Here is a 13305-nt window from a genome sequence, read left to right on the forward strand (position 1 = left end):
TCTGGATTTATATATTTTTGAGTATGATTAACCTCCCAGAGAAGTCCTCCTCGATTGAGTAGTGCAGTTGTAAAGAGGATTAGCTCGCAACTTTATTTCCACTAAAATGAAAGTCTATAGACTTTAATTTCACCTTGGGTAACGCAAACTTTACCCGTTGCGTTGAAACGCAGAGAATCTGCCCTAATGTGAAAGAGCCCTTACACCATTATTCTCTATGAGACAGTAGTTTCTTTCTGATCCGCTCAGAAAAGCGGTGCATGGGCCATTTTTTAGGAGATTTTGCCTCAATGGCGGGTATAGGAAAAACGCTTACAAAATTGCTTTGTGCAGCGAGTGCGTTCGCCGCTTTAAGAATCCGTATTATCCGGAATTGAGAGACAGTTTGGTATCACTCCTGCACACAGGTCTTATACACGGAATATGCCCACTAGTAACTATGCACAAAGTGTTCATCAACTGCTGATAACTACATCATTTTGAGTACCTACGTTTTAGTTGCAGCTGCTTTTTGAGGCCTCTGAGGTGTGCGTCGGTGGCGGGTCCACACATGGTCAGACCAGGGAATCGGAAATAAAAATCGCCTAAAAAAAGCCAAACGCGGACACAGGAATGTGAATAAGGCCTAAAGCTGTCCATACATCTACCGATATTGTGGCCCGATTGACCATCTGATTCGATTATTTTATTAAATCGGATGAAAATTGGTGCCGCAACAAGCATGCCTAATCAACAACATCAGGCCAAAATTGCTCAAATGTATCGATTGAGCAAGCTGCAAAATCTCGATCTGACTTGGTTGATCAGGTGGGCGGCCGTAACGACGTGTGATATTGTGGTGACCGATTAACGCAATGCCTGTATGTTGTAAAAATCGCTGTCCAGCTGTGACGACTTTCGGGCTCCTCCACCATCTTCCCCAACGGCTGCCAGGTGACATTAGACATACATGCCACGTGGTATGTGTGGGGGGAAGGGGCGGGATTGGGAGACCTAACATTTTGGGGCCAGTTTCTGAGAGATTTCAAGCTGAAATTGATTGGGACTCGGCCTGCAGTGTATGGGCAGCCAACAGATCTCTCTCTGATCAGATTAGATCAGAGAGAGAACTGTATATATATATATATATATATATATATATATATATATATATATATATATATATATATTCAGAAACCAAGTGCGGCACTGAAATGTGCGCAATCTACACAGAAGTCCTTTGCAATCTACGGGTAGATCACTATTTACACAATAAGCACCCATGATGTACACAAAAAAATACTGGATTTGTGTAATGTGACAGAAATAAAGGCCACCCACCCTCTGTTTGCAGTCAGGTGACACATGCAGAAGAAAAAGGATTAATCATCATTGGAAAGTTTGACTAATTTCTACCTGGAGTATTGAGCAGCAACAGGTCAGACAAGTCCTGCTGCTTTTATCACAGTGGAGAATGAGAACTCATGCCCCACAGATGCACTAAGGGTTTTATGACAGGAAAGAAATACAACACGTCATACAGATTTAAAGGGACTCCGAGCAGTGCAGAAACTATGGAAAGATGCATATCATTTTAAAGCTCCCTTTCTCCTCTTTTCAATGCTGAATGGAGCTGCTGACTTTGAGAAAAAGTCGCCCTGTGTAATACAATGTAACTATGGAAACATGGATATCATTTTAAAGCTCTCTTTCTCCTCTTTCTGACGACCTAAATCATTGCCCTACGCCTTTTCGTTTTCTTTATTTTCGCAATCAAAATCGCAACTGCGGCAATTTCAATCCCAAAAATAGCGAAAACTAAAAGGCGTAGGGCGGCAGTTTATATATCATTGGAAAGAGGAGAAAGAGAGCGTTAAAATGATATGCATCTTTCCATAGTTTCTGCACTGCTCGGAGTCCCTTTAAAGAGGTATTTTTTGTTTTGTTTTTTAAGATATAAATGGAGGGAATGGAGGAATTGTAAGTAAACATTAGCAAGATGTATTACAGCAGCACTGAAAACTTTACATCTCCCCTCTCCTTTGGAACTCTTTCCCACAGCCTATCCGTCTTGCTACAAGCCTGAAAATTTTCAAACGCACCCTTAAAGGGAACTTTAACTGAGAGGGATATGGATGTTTCCTTTTAAATAATACCAGCTGCCTGGCAATCCTGCTGATCTCTTTAGCTGCAGTAGTGGCTGAATCACAGACCTGAAACAAGCATGCAGCTAATCAGGGCCGTGCAGAGGGTCCTTAAGTGGGGGGTGCTCAAATTTAAAAAAGGGGCCTGGCAATGCCTTCCCCCGCATGCCCCCCCCCTCTTTGTTTCTGGCTAGAGGGGTATTGATTGTCATGCTGCTGAATGCAGATGCTGGGTGCCATGTGGATTCTGGGTGTGAGTACAGAGTGCAATGTGGGTTCTGGCTGTGGTTGGGTATAGAGTGTCATGCGGGTGTTGATTGCAAGAACTTAGTGCCATGTAAGATCTGGGTGCATGTACTGGATGTCATGTGGGTGCTGGGTGCAGGTACCGGGTGCGACATGGGTGCGAATGCTTGGCGACATGGCTGTGCTGGGTGCTGGCTATGGGTAGGCTTTGGGCATCACATGGGTTTTGAATGCAGGTACTTTGGGTGCGGGTACGGGTTAAGTGGATACTTGGTGCAGATAGTGGGTGCCATGTGGAAGCTGTGTGCAGGTGTGAGTACTGGGTGCAATTTTAGGCCTGGGTGCAGGTACTTGGTGGCATGTGAGTGTGAGTACTAGGTGCCAGCTATGAGGGGAAGGGGTGGATGCTGGGAAAAGTAGAGGTCAGTGTGGGTGCTGCAGGAAGGGGCAGGGCCATGCAGAGGATCTTCAAGGGTGTGGTGCTCAAATTTGAAATCGATAAATCGTGCTAAATTGTGTATATAAATAACCCCTCTCCAGAAAGCATAAGGCAGTCTTAACCCCCCCCCCCCCACACACACACACACACACACACACACACACACGCACACCTTTATAGCAGTATCAGGCAGACTTTGTGTCTCCTTCCAACTCTTTTGGTGCTACCACCCTCAAATCAGCAGTGATTGGTGCCCACTGTTAGTGGGTTAGAGTGGGCACAGTGGAGCCCACTGTGGAGGCACAAACTCACCTTTCATTACTGGGACTTCTGTCCCTCTTGATCAGCACCCAAGCCTCTTTTCAGGCAAAAAAGTGGTTACCAATATGCAGTGGTTGCTAAGCATTAGTAGATGCAAAACTGCAGTAAGTGCCAAGGTGCAGTGGGTGCCCAGATGCAGTAGATGGTAAGACGCAAAGGTTCACTTTGTGGTAAGTTGCAGTGGGTGCCGAGATGCCAAAGTAAAGTCTGTGTCAAGCTGCTTTGGGTACCAAGGTCCAGTTTGTATTGGGTGTTTATTTGCAGTGGGTGCTATGCAGTATTGGGTACTGAATGAGTAGCAGATGGTGATAAACAATAGTGGGTGCCATGTGAGTGCTAATTGGTACAGGGAGCCATGTGAGTGTTGGACATGAGTGAGTAGGGAGTGCCATGTGTGGTCTGGATGTGTGCCATGGGAGAGTACTGTGTCTCATATGGGTTCGGACCAAGCATGGGTAGTGGGTGCTATTTGGGTGCTGGCCATGGACGGGTACTAGGAGTATATAATGGCTTTGGAACTTGGTGACGCGTGAGTACTGTGCCATGTGGGTGTTGATTATGGGGGTATGTGGGTCTTATGTGCAAATACTGAGTGCCAAGTGGGTACTGGAAGTGAGTACATGGTGACAAATGGGTGACGGGTGCTGGCTAGTGGAGTATTTGTTGTCATGTGGGTGCTAAAGGCCCATGCTGGGTGCCATGTGGGTTCTGGGTGCTGGCACAGGGTGTCGTGGATTCTGGCTGTATGGGTATGTATCAACCATCATGTAGGTGTTGATTGCAGGTACTCAGTCCCTTTTGAGTTCTGGGTGCAAGTACTGGATGTCATGTGTGAGTGCTTGGTGTGGGTGCTGGGCACCAAATGGAGGCTTAGTGCAACTGGAACTACTGCAGATTAAACATGTGGGTGTTGGGTGCAGGTACTGGGTATCACATAGGTGCAAATACTTGGTGCCATGCCTGCACTGGGTGCTAGCTCTGGGTGGGTGTTGTGTGTCACGTTGGTTCTGAGTGCAGGTACTTCGGGTGCTAGTACTGGTTATGTGAGTGGGTGCCATGTGGAGGCTGTGTGCAGGTGTGAGTAGTGGGTGCCATGTCGGGGCTGGGTGCAAGTACTGTGCCATGTAGGTGTGAGTACTGGGTGCCAGCTATAGGGTGAAGGGGTGCAGGTATTGGGTGTCATGTGGCTGTTTGATGCAAGTAGTAAGTGCCATATTGAGGCCGGATGTGAGTATTGGGTGCAGAGTGCTTGGTGCAAGTACTGGGTGCTTGCTATAGTGGGGGTTACTGGTTGAGTGTAATGAGGGTGCTGAATATTGGTGGGATTGCTGTGGGTGCAGGGGGTGGGAGGTCACTGTGGGTACTACTATCAATGGCATAGTTGCTGCTAGGGGAGGTTGAGGTCAGTGTGGTTGATGGGGGAAGGGTAGGTCACTGTGGGTGCTGCGGGAAGCAGTAACTGTGGGTGCTGTGGAAAGTAGAGGTCAGTATGGATGCTGGAGGAAAGGGAGGTCACTGTGGGTCCTTTGGGGGAGGTCACTGTGGGTCTCGGAAGGTAGAGGTCATTGTGGGTGCAGGGGGTGGGAGGTCACTATGGGTGCTGCTATAATTGGCATAGTTGCTGCTAAGGGAGGTAGAGGTCAGTGTGGGTGCTGGAGGAAGGGTAGGCCACTGTGGGTGCTGAGAGAAGTCAGTGTGGTTACTGGAGGAGGGAGTGGATGCTGGGTGTTGGGAGAAGCCACTGTGGGTGCTGGCAATGGGAGAGGTCACTGTAGGTGCTGCTTTTGGGATGGGAGGACCCTGTGGGTGCTGCAGGGGACAGGAGGGTAGCCACTGGGGGAGGGAAAAATCACTGTGGGTGCTGGGGGAGGTATAGGTCAGTGTGGATGCTAGGGTAGGCAGGATTACTGCTAGAGCTGGGGAGGGAGAGGTCACTGTGGGTGCTAGGTGGAGAGAGAGATCACTATGGGTCCTAGGTGGAGGGAGAGATCACTGTGGGGGCTAGGTGGAGGGAGAGGTCACTGTGGGTGCTGGGGGAGGGAGAGGTCACTGTGGGTGCTGGGGAGGGAGAGGTCACTATGGGTGCTGGGGGAGGGAGAGGTCACTGTGGGTGCTGGGCAGGGAGAGGTCACTATGGGTCCCAGGTGGAGGGAGAGGTCACTGTGGGTGCTAGGTGGAGGGAGAGGTCACTATGGGTGCTGGGTAAGAGAGAGGTCACTGTGGGTGCTAGGTGGAGGGAGAGGTCACTGTGAGTGCTAGGGGAGGGAGTGGTCACTATGGGTGCTGGGTAAGAGAGAGGTCACTGTGGGTGCTAGGTGGAGGGAGAGGTCACTGTGAGTGCTAGGGGAGGGAGTGGTCACTGGGTACTAGGTGGAGGGAGAGGTCACTATGGGTCCCAGCACCCATAGTGACCCCCAGCGGAGGTAGAGGTCAGTATGGGTCCTAGGTGGAGGGAGAGGTCAGCATGCCACACTAGGATTCCTGTCTGGGCCTCTTCACTTGAAAGTGTCCCAGTCGGGGGCGGAGCTTCCCGCGGGTGGGCGGGGCTTATCACAGTCGGGGGCGGAGCTTATTTTGCGCGGTGAGAGGGGCCTTTTTTGAAGATTTTAAAAAGGGGGGTGCCTGGGCACCCAGAGCACCCCCCTGTGCACGTGCCTGCAGCTAATCCAGTCTGACTTCAGTCAGAGCACCTGATATTCATGCTTGTCCAGGGGCTGTAGCTAATGCTGGGAATACACGGGTCGATTATGCGCCGGAATCGAGCCAGCGGGTCGATGCCGGCGCGTCCCCGCGGCCGCCCGGGTGGATTCTCGCTTGTCCCCGCAGGCATTTCTTATCTCCCATACGTTTATTCTTTTGTTCTCCCCGCCGGTATGGAGCGCGGAATCGATCCGGCGGGGTATTGGACAGGTCGGAAATTATCAATCGAGCCATCAGCGGCTCGATTGATAATTTCTAACGAACCGTGTATTCCCAGCATAAAAGTATAATGCTGGGAATACACCATACAATTTTTTGTTATGCTGACTACACACGGTGTGTTCCCGCACTCGATGCGCCGCTCAATTCCCATTGATTCGTTTATTTTTGGCATGTCCGATTTGCGTTTCGATGGATCGTTAGGTCGATTTGCTATACTTTACATGGCAATTAACCTAAAAATCATCGAAATGCGTTCGGAAATGCTAGGAAATTAAGGAATCAATGGGAATCGAGCGCCGCATTCGATGCGGGAACGCACCGTGTGTAGCCAGCATTAGATTTACCTGCCAGATAGATAAAGTCCAACCTGTTGGAAATGTATCTATCTTACCATCTATCTGCCTAGCAATTAAGCTGGCCATACACTGGCCCGATTTCCCGCCGATCGACAGCAGATTCAATCACTGGGATCGAATCTGCTGTCAAATAGTTCGCGCTAAACGCACCCGACCGATTGATTTCCTCCGGATCTGCAGATCATCATACACACATGATTTAACGGACATTCATCTGCAGATCAAGCAATCATCTGCAGATCTGAAAATCCATCCTGGTGGATCTGATCTGCAGATGAATGTCAGTTAAATCATGTGTGTATGATGATCTGCAGATCTCATAGACTATCATTGCAATTTGCAGGAATGGATTTTTGGCAGGAACAGATCTTTTGCAGATACTGATCTTTTGTGTCTGTACAGCAGCTGTGTGTGCAGCATCTTGCAAAGATTTTTTTCTGATGTGGAGTTCAGCTCCATAGAAAAGACTGTGTAGAGTATGGCTCTCATACTACATGAAGGGTGGTAAGATTGGTCTGTGATCTTTCAGTTTCCAAAGACTATAGTCTGATGTGTGTATGCACCTTTAGACACACGTGTTCAAACAAGCCTATAATTTGTCATAGGTATTATTTAAACAATGATGCTGGCAAGCTTCCCTGCTCGCTATACAGTTTTTTGGCAGTTGGACAGAGCAACTGCCACTCACTAAGTGCTTTTGAAAATAAATAAAACCCTATGAAGAGATAGACTAGTTCAACACCAGCCGCTTCTGTCAGATTTGCACATAATTTAAATTTTAAATTTTTTTTGCCATAGTGTCCCTTTAAAGAGACTCTGAAGCGTGAATAAATCTCACTTCAGAGCTCATAGTTAGCAGGGGCATGTGTGCCCCTGCTATCTCGCGGCTAAATGGGGGTCCCTTACCCCCCGAAATCCCCTCCGTGGTGCCCGGGGATCTCTTCCTGATCGAGGCAGGGCTAACCACCGCAGCCCTGACCCACGCGCGTCTGTTAGCACATATCTCCGCCTCTCCCCCGCCCCTCTCAGTCTTCCTTTGCTGAGAGGGGCGGGGGAGAGGCGGCGATGCGCCTCTGATAGACACGACTGGAGGCAGGGCTGCAGCCATTAGCCCTGCCTCTAGGAGCAGCAAAATCTACGACCAATTTGGTCGTTGATTTTGCAGGGGGGGGGGGGTGTTTGGGGGTGAAGGGTCCCCGTTTAGCCGCGGGATAGCGGCGTTTTAGCTGGGGCACACGTGCCTGTGATAACTATGAGCTCTGAAGCGAGAATTATTCTCGCTTCAGTGTCTCTTTAAAGGGAATCTGAAGCGAGAAGTATATGGAGGCTACTATATTTATTTCCTTTTAAACAATACCATTTGCCTGTGCCTGGCAGCCCTGCTGATCTATTTGGATGCAGTAGTGTTTGAATCACACCAGAAACAAGCATGCAGCTAATCTTGTCAGATTTGACAATGTCAAACACCTGATCTGCTGCATGCTTGTTCAGGTCTATAGCTAAAAGTATTCGGCCTGGTGCACACCGAGCGGTTTTAGCAGCGATCCGCCAACCGCATCTGCCTGTGAAAACGCTTGGCTAATGTATTTCAATAGGCTGGTGCACACCGGCGGTTTGAGGTTTTTAGCAAACTGCAAACGTGCCTCCTGCTGCACGTTTGCGGTTTGCAGAAGTGTTTCTGCCTCAATGTAAAGTATAGGAAAGTGAAAAACACTAGATCAGAGCGGTTTTCCAGGCGTTTTTGTTACAGAAGCTGTTCAGTAACAGCTTTACTGTAACAATATATGAAGTCTGCTACACAAAAATGCTCCAAAAAAACCTCTCTAAACATGCCTAGAATCGCTCTGAAATCTGCTCCAAAAACCTCTAGGGCTTGATTCACAAAGCGGTGCTAACCTACTTAGCACGTCTAAAGTCTTTAGACGTGCTAACCAGGGTGCTAAGTAGGTTAGCACCGGATTTCTCGATCACATCGCGCGCTAACTTTGCGCGCGCAAAGTCCTATGCGCGCTAAGTCCCATAGGCTTTAATGGGCACTTTGCACGGAGCGCCCTGTGCAGTGTGCACGCAAAACTTTATGCGCATAAACCCGTCCACCAAACCTCCCCTAACTTGGGAATGGGGCATCGCATTGACTCGGGACCCAGTGCAAAGGAAACCAGGGACTTTCAGCTTTCCAAAAATGGTTACCGTAGATCTGGCTACGGGATCAAACAGAACTTTAACAAAAAGCTGCCAAACTTTCCAGACGGGATACTACATAAGTACCGAAATAAATTTGGTAGCCTCCACATAGTTTTCACATCAGGTTCCCTTTAAAGCTCACTGCCTCATGCACTTACCCCTTCGTCTACAACCCCTTTGTCTACTCCACCCCACTATGCCATAAAGACGCGACACTGGAAGTGGCGTTAACCCATGCTTATCGCCGGCTCGCGACTCTGCAGGGAGGGAGAGTGGGAAGAGAGGAATCTGTCCACCTAGCAATTCAAAGCGCATGCAGGTCGAATAGGGCCCACGGGCCGTCCTTTACCCAGCGCTGATCTAGATTGTATTCTTGCAAGGGCAGGGACTTCTCCCTTGTGGTTTCTGTTTCTGTGCATTTTATCTAATGAACATATATCACTATTGGTGATGTTTTTCAAACTAGATTTCAATTGTATGTATCAGGAGAGTAAAGCTGGGTCTACACGTGCCGATGTATCTTATCATTCCCTGCGAGCAGACAATAGCGGGTAATCGAGCGGAAAATAAGCAGCGCCGTCGGGGACGAGCGGGTATCGAATCCGACGCACGCGCGGACGAGAGGGGACGCGGCAGGTACACACGGGGATGGGGAAGAGTCGATCCGGCGGCTAATCGAGCCGCCGGATCACTCCGTGTAGATTAGGCTTTAGGGACAAAACAATGTACTCTGTACAGCGCTGTGGAAGATGTCAGTGCTCTATAAATATTAAATAATAATTCATTATTGCCAATTCCAAGCTGACTTAAAGGGGTTCACTGGGGGGGGGGGTGTTGAAAATAAAAACAGACACTTACCTGGGGCTTCTACCGGCCCCCTGCAGCTGTAATGTCCCACGCCATCCTCCAATGATCCCCCGTTCCCCGCCGCCGGTCTAACGGCTGCATGCGTGCGTGCGTGCGTGCGTGCTTGCTCCCACGCGCGTAATCAGAAGCTTCCAGCACAGGTGCAGTACAAGAAAACACCGGACTGCGCCGTAAATTCCCAATAACGCAAGCGGGAGCATTCATCTTGTTAGACGAATAATTGCCCAGTGCCGGCAGCAGGGAAGGGTGATCGCAGGACGACAGAGCAGGACATGACAGCTACAGGGGGCTGAAGCCTCAGGTACGTGTCAGATTTTATTTTCAACCCTCCCAGAGAACCCCTTTAAAGAGAACCCGAGGTGGGTTTGAAGAATATTATCTGCATACAGAGGCTAGATCTGCCTATACAGCCCAGCCTCTGTTGCTATCCCAAACCCCCCTAAGGTCCCCCTGCACTCTGCAATCCCTCATAAATCACAGCCATGCTGCTGACAAATAGCTTGTCAGAGCTGGCTGTGTTTATCTCTATAGTGTCAGTCTGCTGCTCTCCCCGCCTCCTGAAGAACTCCAGTCCCCGCCTGCATCCCTTCCCTCCCTGCTGATTGGAGGGAAGGGATGGGGGCAGGGACCGGAGCTATGCAGGAGGCGGGGGAGCAGCTGAGACTGACACTACAGATGTAAACAGAGCCTCACAGCACGGCTGTGATTTATGAGGGATTGCAGAGTGCAGGGGGACCTTAGTGGGGTTTGGGATAGCAACAGAGGCTGGGCTGTATAGGCAAATCCAGCCTCTGTATGCAGATAACATTTTTTAAACACACCTCGGGTTCTCTTTAAATCTGCATGCAAGATGGAATTATTTGAATGACACCATCTCTACAACCTGAACAGAGGCAAATTCCTGCAGCTCATAAGATCCGAATATTCCTGGCAAAATCTTGCTGGATCCATAACACGAGTGGAAGTTATTCCTCTACTTCTCAGGGCTATTTAATCTCCCTGCCAGGAATGTGGAGCTTGCATAATCCTGTATAGCAGAGGGGGCCTCAGGCTATTCATAAGATGCTGCAGCCCTCCCCCACCCATCGCACGCAAGCACTTCATACAAGGCTCCCACTTTGCTTTCATGTCATGGATCGAATTCCAGGATTTCTCCTTCCCACTTCCCAATACAAGGAGCGCCCGCTGCTATTGACGGATGCCCTACCCATAAATCCTCCCCCACCGCTCGGCAGCTCTTCATGTTTCTATTTTGATTGTTCTCTCCTCCTCCAAGTGACGTGCGGACTCCTCCCGGCTCTAACCTGCAGCTCACACATGCCTGGCTATTTACTATAGGACCAGAGACAGAAGAGAGCGATCATCTGAGCTGCGCACCAGGACAGGTGAGTGATGAGCTGAGGCTGGGCTGTCGGTAGCGGAGGATATACCTGCAGGCACATGGCTCTCATTATTCTGCATCCCATGTGATTGCAGCGGGCTCATTACATCGCTGCTGGATTAGCAGGTGGAGGAGCTTCTGTGATTACTCGGGGGCATCTCATATGCACAAGGCTCTTGTGTCTCTCTGAGCTACTCGGCGTGAAGACCTGTTGCTGCTTTCCTGTGATCAGGTCTGTGCAGTGATGGGCTGCCACTGATGCAAGAATTGACTTTAGCAACCGCTTTGGAATTACCTGGAAACTGTTAGTCTGTGGGGTGTGTGTTTTTTTTTTTTTTTTTTTTTTTTTACTATCTTCAGGTCCGCTCTAAGAACTCCAGAAAATCCTATATAATAATCCTCGTGTGTCCCTGTGTCCATGGGTTTTGGCTACTGCGCATGTGTAGCTGTTGGGACAGGAGGAGATAGGGGCCAAAGCGGGTGGCGGTGAGCGAGGTCGTGCAAGCGTGCGGCGGGGAGTGCGGCCGTGCGCCCTGGGATTGCGTCATAACCCTAGTACCCGTTATTTAACGGGCAGGCTAAGAAGCTAGTAATGTAATAAAGTGCTTAATTTTTACAATAATTATGTATAAATGATTTAGTCAGCATCTTCCCATTGTAAAATCTTTCCTCTCCCTGATTTACATTGTGACATTTTAACTGCTGGCAGGTGATGTCACTGGAAGGAGATGCTGCGCTTTTTTTTTTTTTTTTTTTTTTTTTTTTGGCAGTTGGAAACCGCTGTTATTTCCCACACTGGGCATAATTCACAAAGCTTTTTCACCTGTTTTTTTCACCTTCTCTGTTAGGCCTCCTTTCCACAAACTGTTTAGTTGTGTGCTCATCAAGCAGTTACCAGGCAGCAACAAGCAGTACTAGGCAGCAGTGAGCAGTTGAGAGAGTTTGAGAGGCATTTCACTGCCTGTCAGCGGTCCGTGGAAAGGAGGCCTTACTTTTTTAATCTCCCAAAGAGCATAAATATAATATAATTAAGGAATGAAAAGTAATATTGAAATTAAGTTAATCAGAAACAACTTACTTTGAGTGATTATTTTGCTTGTGCTGAAAGGTTATTTTTTATCAAATAGGTGATAAGTCATTTATGAGAAGTTTTGTGAATAGAGCCCAATGCAACAAGGGTCCCACAGTGTGATGTCAGTAGTTCAGTGCTGTGAGGTGCTGACATCACATTGGGCTCTATTCTCAAAGAGCCAAGAGTACCGCAAAATTTTACCGCTAAATTCCCGCCAGCGGTAAACTCCGCATTTTTTCAGCATTCACTAACATTTTCCGCATGTTTGCCGCATGCGGGAAAAAAGATGCGGAAACAGCCATTATTCATGCGGGAATGATGCGATAAAAAGGTCGCATGAAAAAGTGTTTAAAAAAAAAAAGTTAGTCCAGCAAGCACAGCCCTTAAAGGGAAGGTTCAGGGACTATCCAAAAAAAATAAAAATCCCCATCCACTTACCTGGGGCTTCCTCCAGCCCGTGGCAGGCAGGAGGTGCCCTCGGCGCCGCTCTGCAGGCTCCCGGTGGTCTCCGGTGGCGCGCCCGACCTGGCCAGGCCGGCGGCCAGGTCGGGCTCTTCTGCGCTCCAAGGCCCGGCACTTCTGCGTCCCACGCCGGCGCTCTGACGTCATCGGACGTACAGCCCGGAGGACGTCCGATGACGTCAGCGCGCCGGCGTGGGACGCAGAAGAGCCCGACCTGGCCGCCGGCCTGGCCAGGTCGGGCGCGCGACCGGAGACCACCGGGAGCCTGCGGAGCGGCGCCGAGGGCACCTCCTGCCTGCCACGGGCTGGAGGAAGCCCCAGGTAAGTGGATGGGGATTTTTATTTTTTTCGTATAGTCCCTGAACCTTCCCTTTAAGCCTCCACACTTCATTAAAGTCAATGGGATGCGGAATATATCACCTACTACTTGTAGGTGATAAAAAATCGGTAATTAACGACGAAATGATGCGCCTGAACAATTTTGAGAATTGATCTTTTATTGCGGAAAATACCGACTTTTGCGGAAAGTTTTCCGCATGAATCCCGCACTTTTATCACACTTTTTCCACATGCGGAAAAAACATGCGGAACATTTTGATAATTCCAACTTGACGGTATTTTGGGTGCAAACTTTCCGCATGTACTTTACAGCATGCGGGAAGTCTTTGAGAATAGAGCCCTTTGTGGGAGGTCTTTTACCACAAAATCAGCCATGCAGCACCTCCTGATGATCTGTTTGAGCAAAAGAATCGATTTCTCATGTAAAAGGGGTATCAGCTACTGATTGGGATGAAGTTAAATTCTTGGTTACAGTTTCTCTTTAAACAATACCAGTTGCCTGGCAGCCCTGCTGATCTCATTGGCTGCATGAGTGTCTGAATAACACACCTGGAACAACCATGCAGCTAATCGATTTGACAGGTGTCAAACAC

General features: G+C 49.0%; 1 protein-coding gene across 1 annotated transcript in view; it reads left to right on the forward strand.

The window, feature by feature from the left end:
• The first annotated feature begins 10599 nt into the window (after positions 1 to 10599).
• The window catches only part of LOC137571527 (phospholipid scramblase 2-like), a 68265-nt gene continuing 65559 nt past the window's right edge, over positions 10600 to 13305 (forward strand). The window contains exon 1 of the mRNA XM_068280756.1: positions 10600 to 10843. The gene's annotated coding sequence lies outside the window, so the exon portion shown is untranslated. The remainder of the gene's footprint in view (positions 10844 to 13305) is intronic.

Source organism: Hyperolius riggenbachi, chromosome 4 (assembly GCF_040937935.1).
Source record: "Hyperolius riggenbachi isolate aHypRig1 chromosome 4, aHypRig1.pri, whole genome shotgun sequence".
NCBI lineage: Eukaryota > Metazoa > Chordata > Amphibia > Anura > Hyperoliidae > Hyperolius > Hyperolius riggenbachi.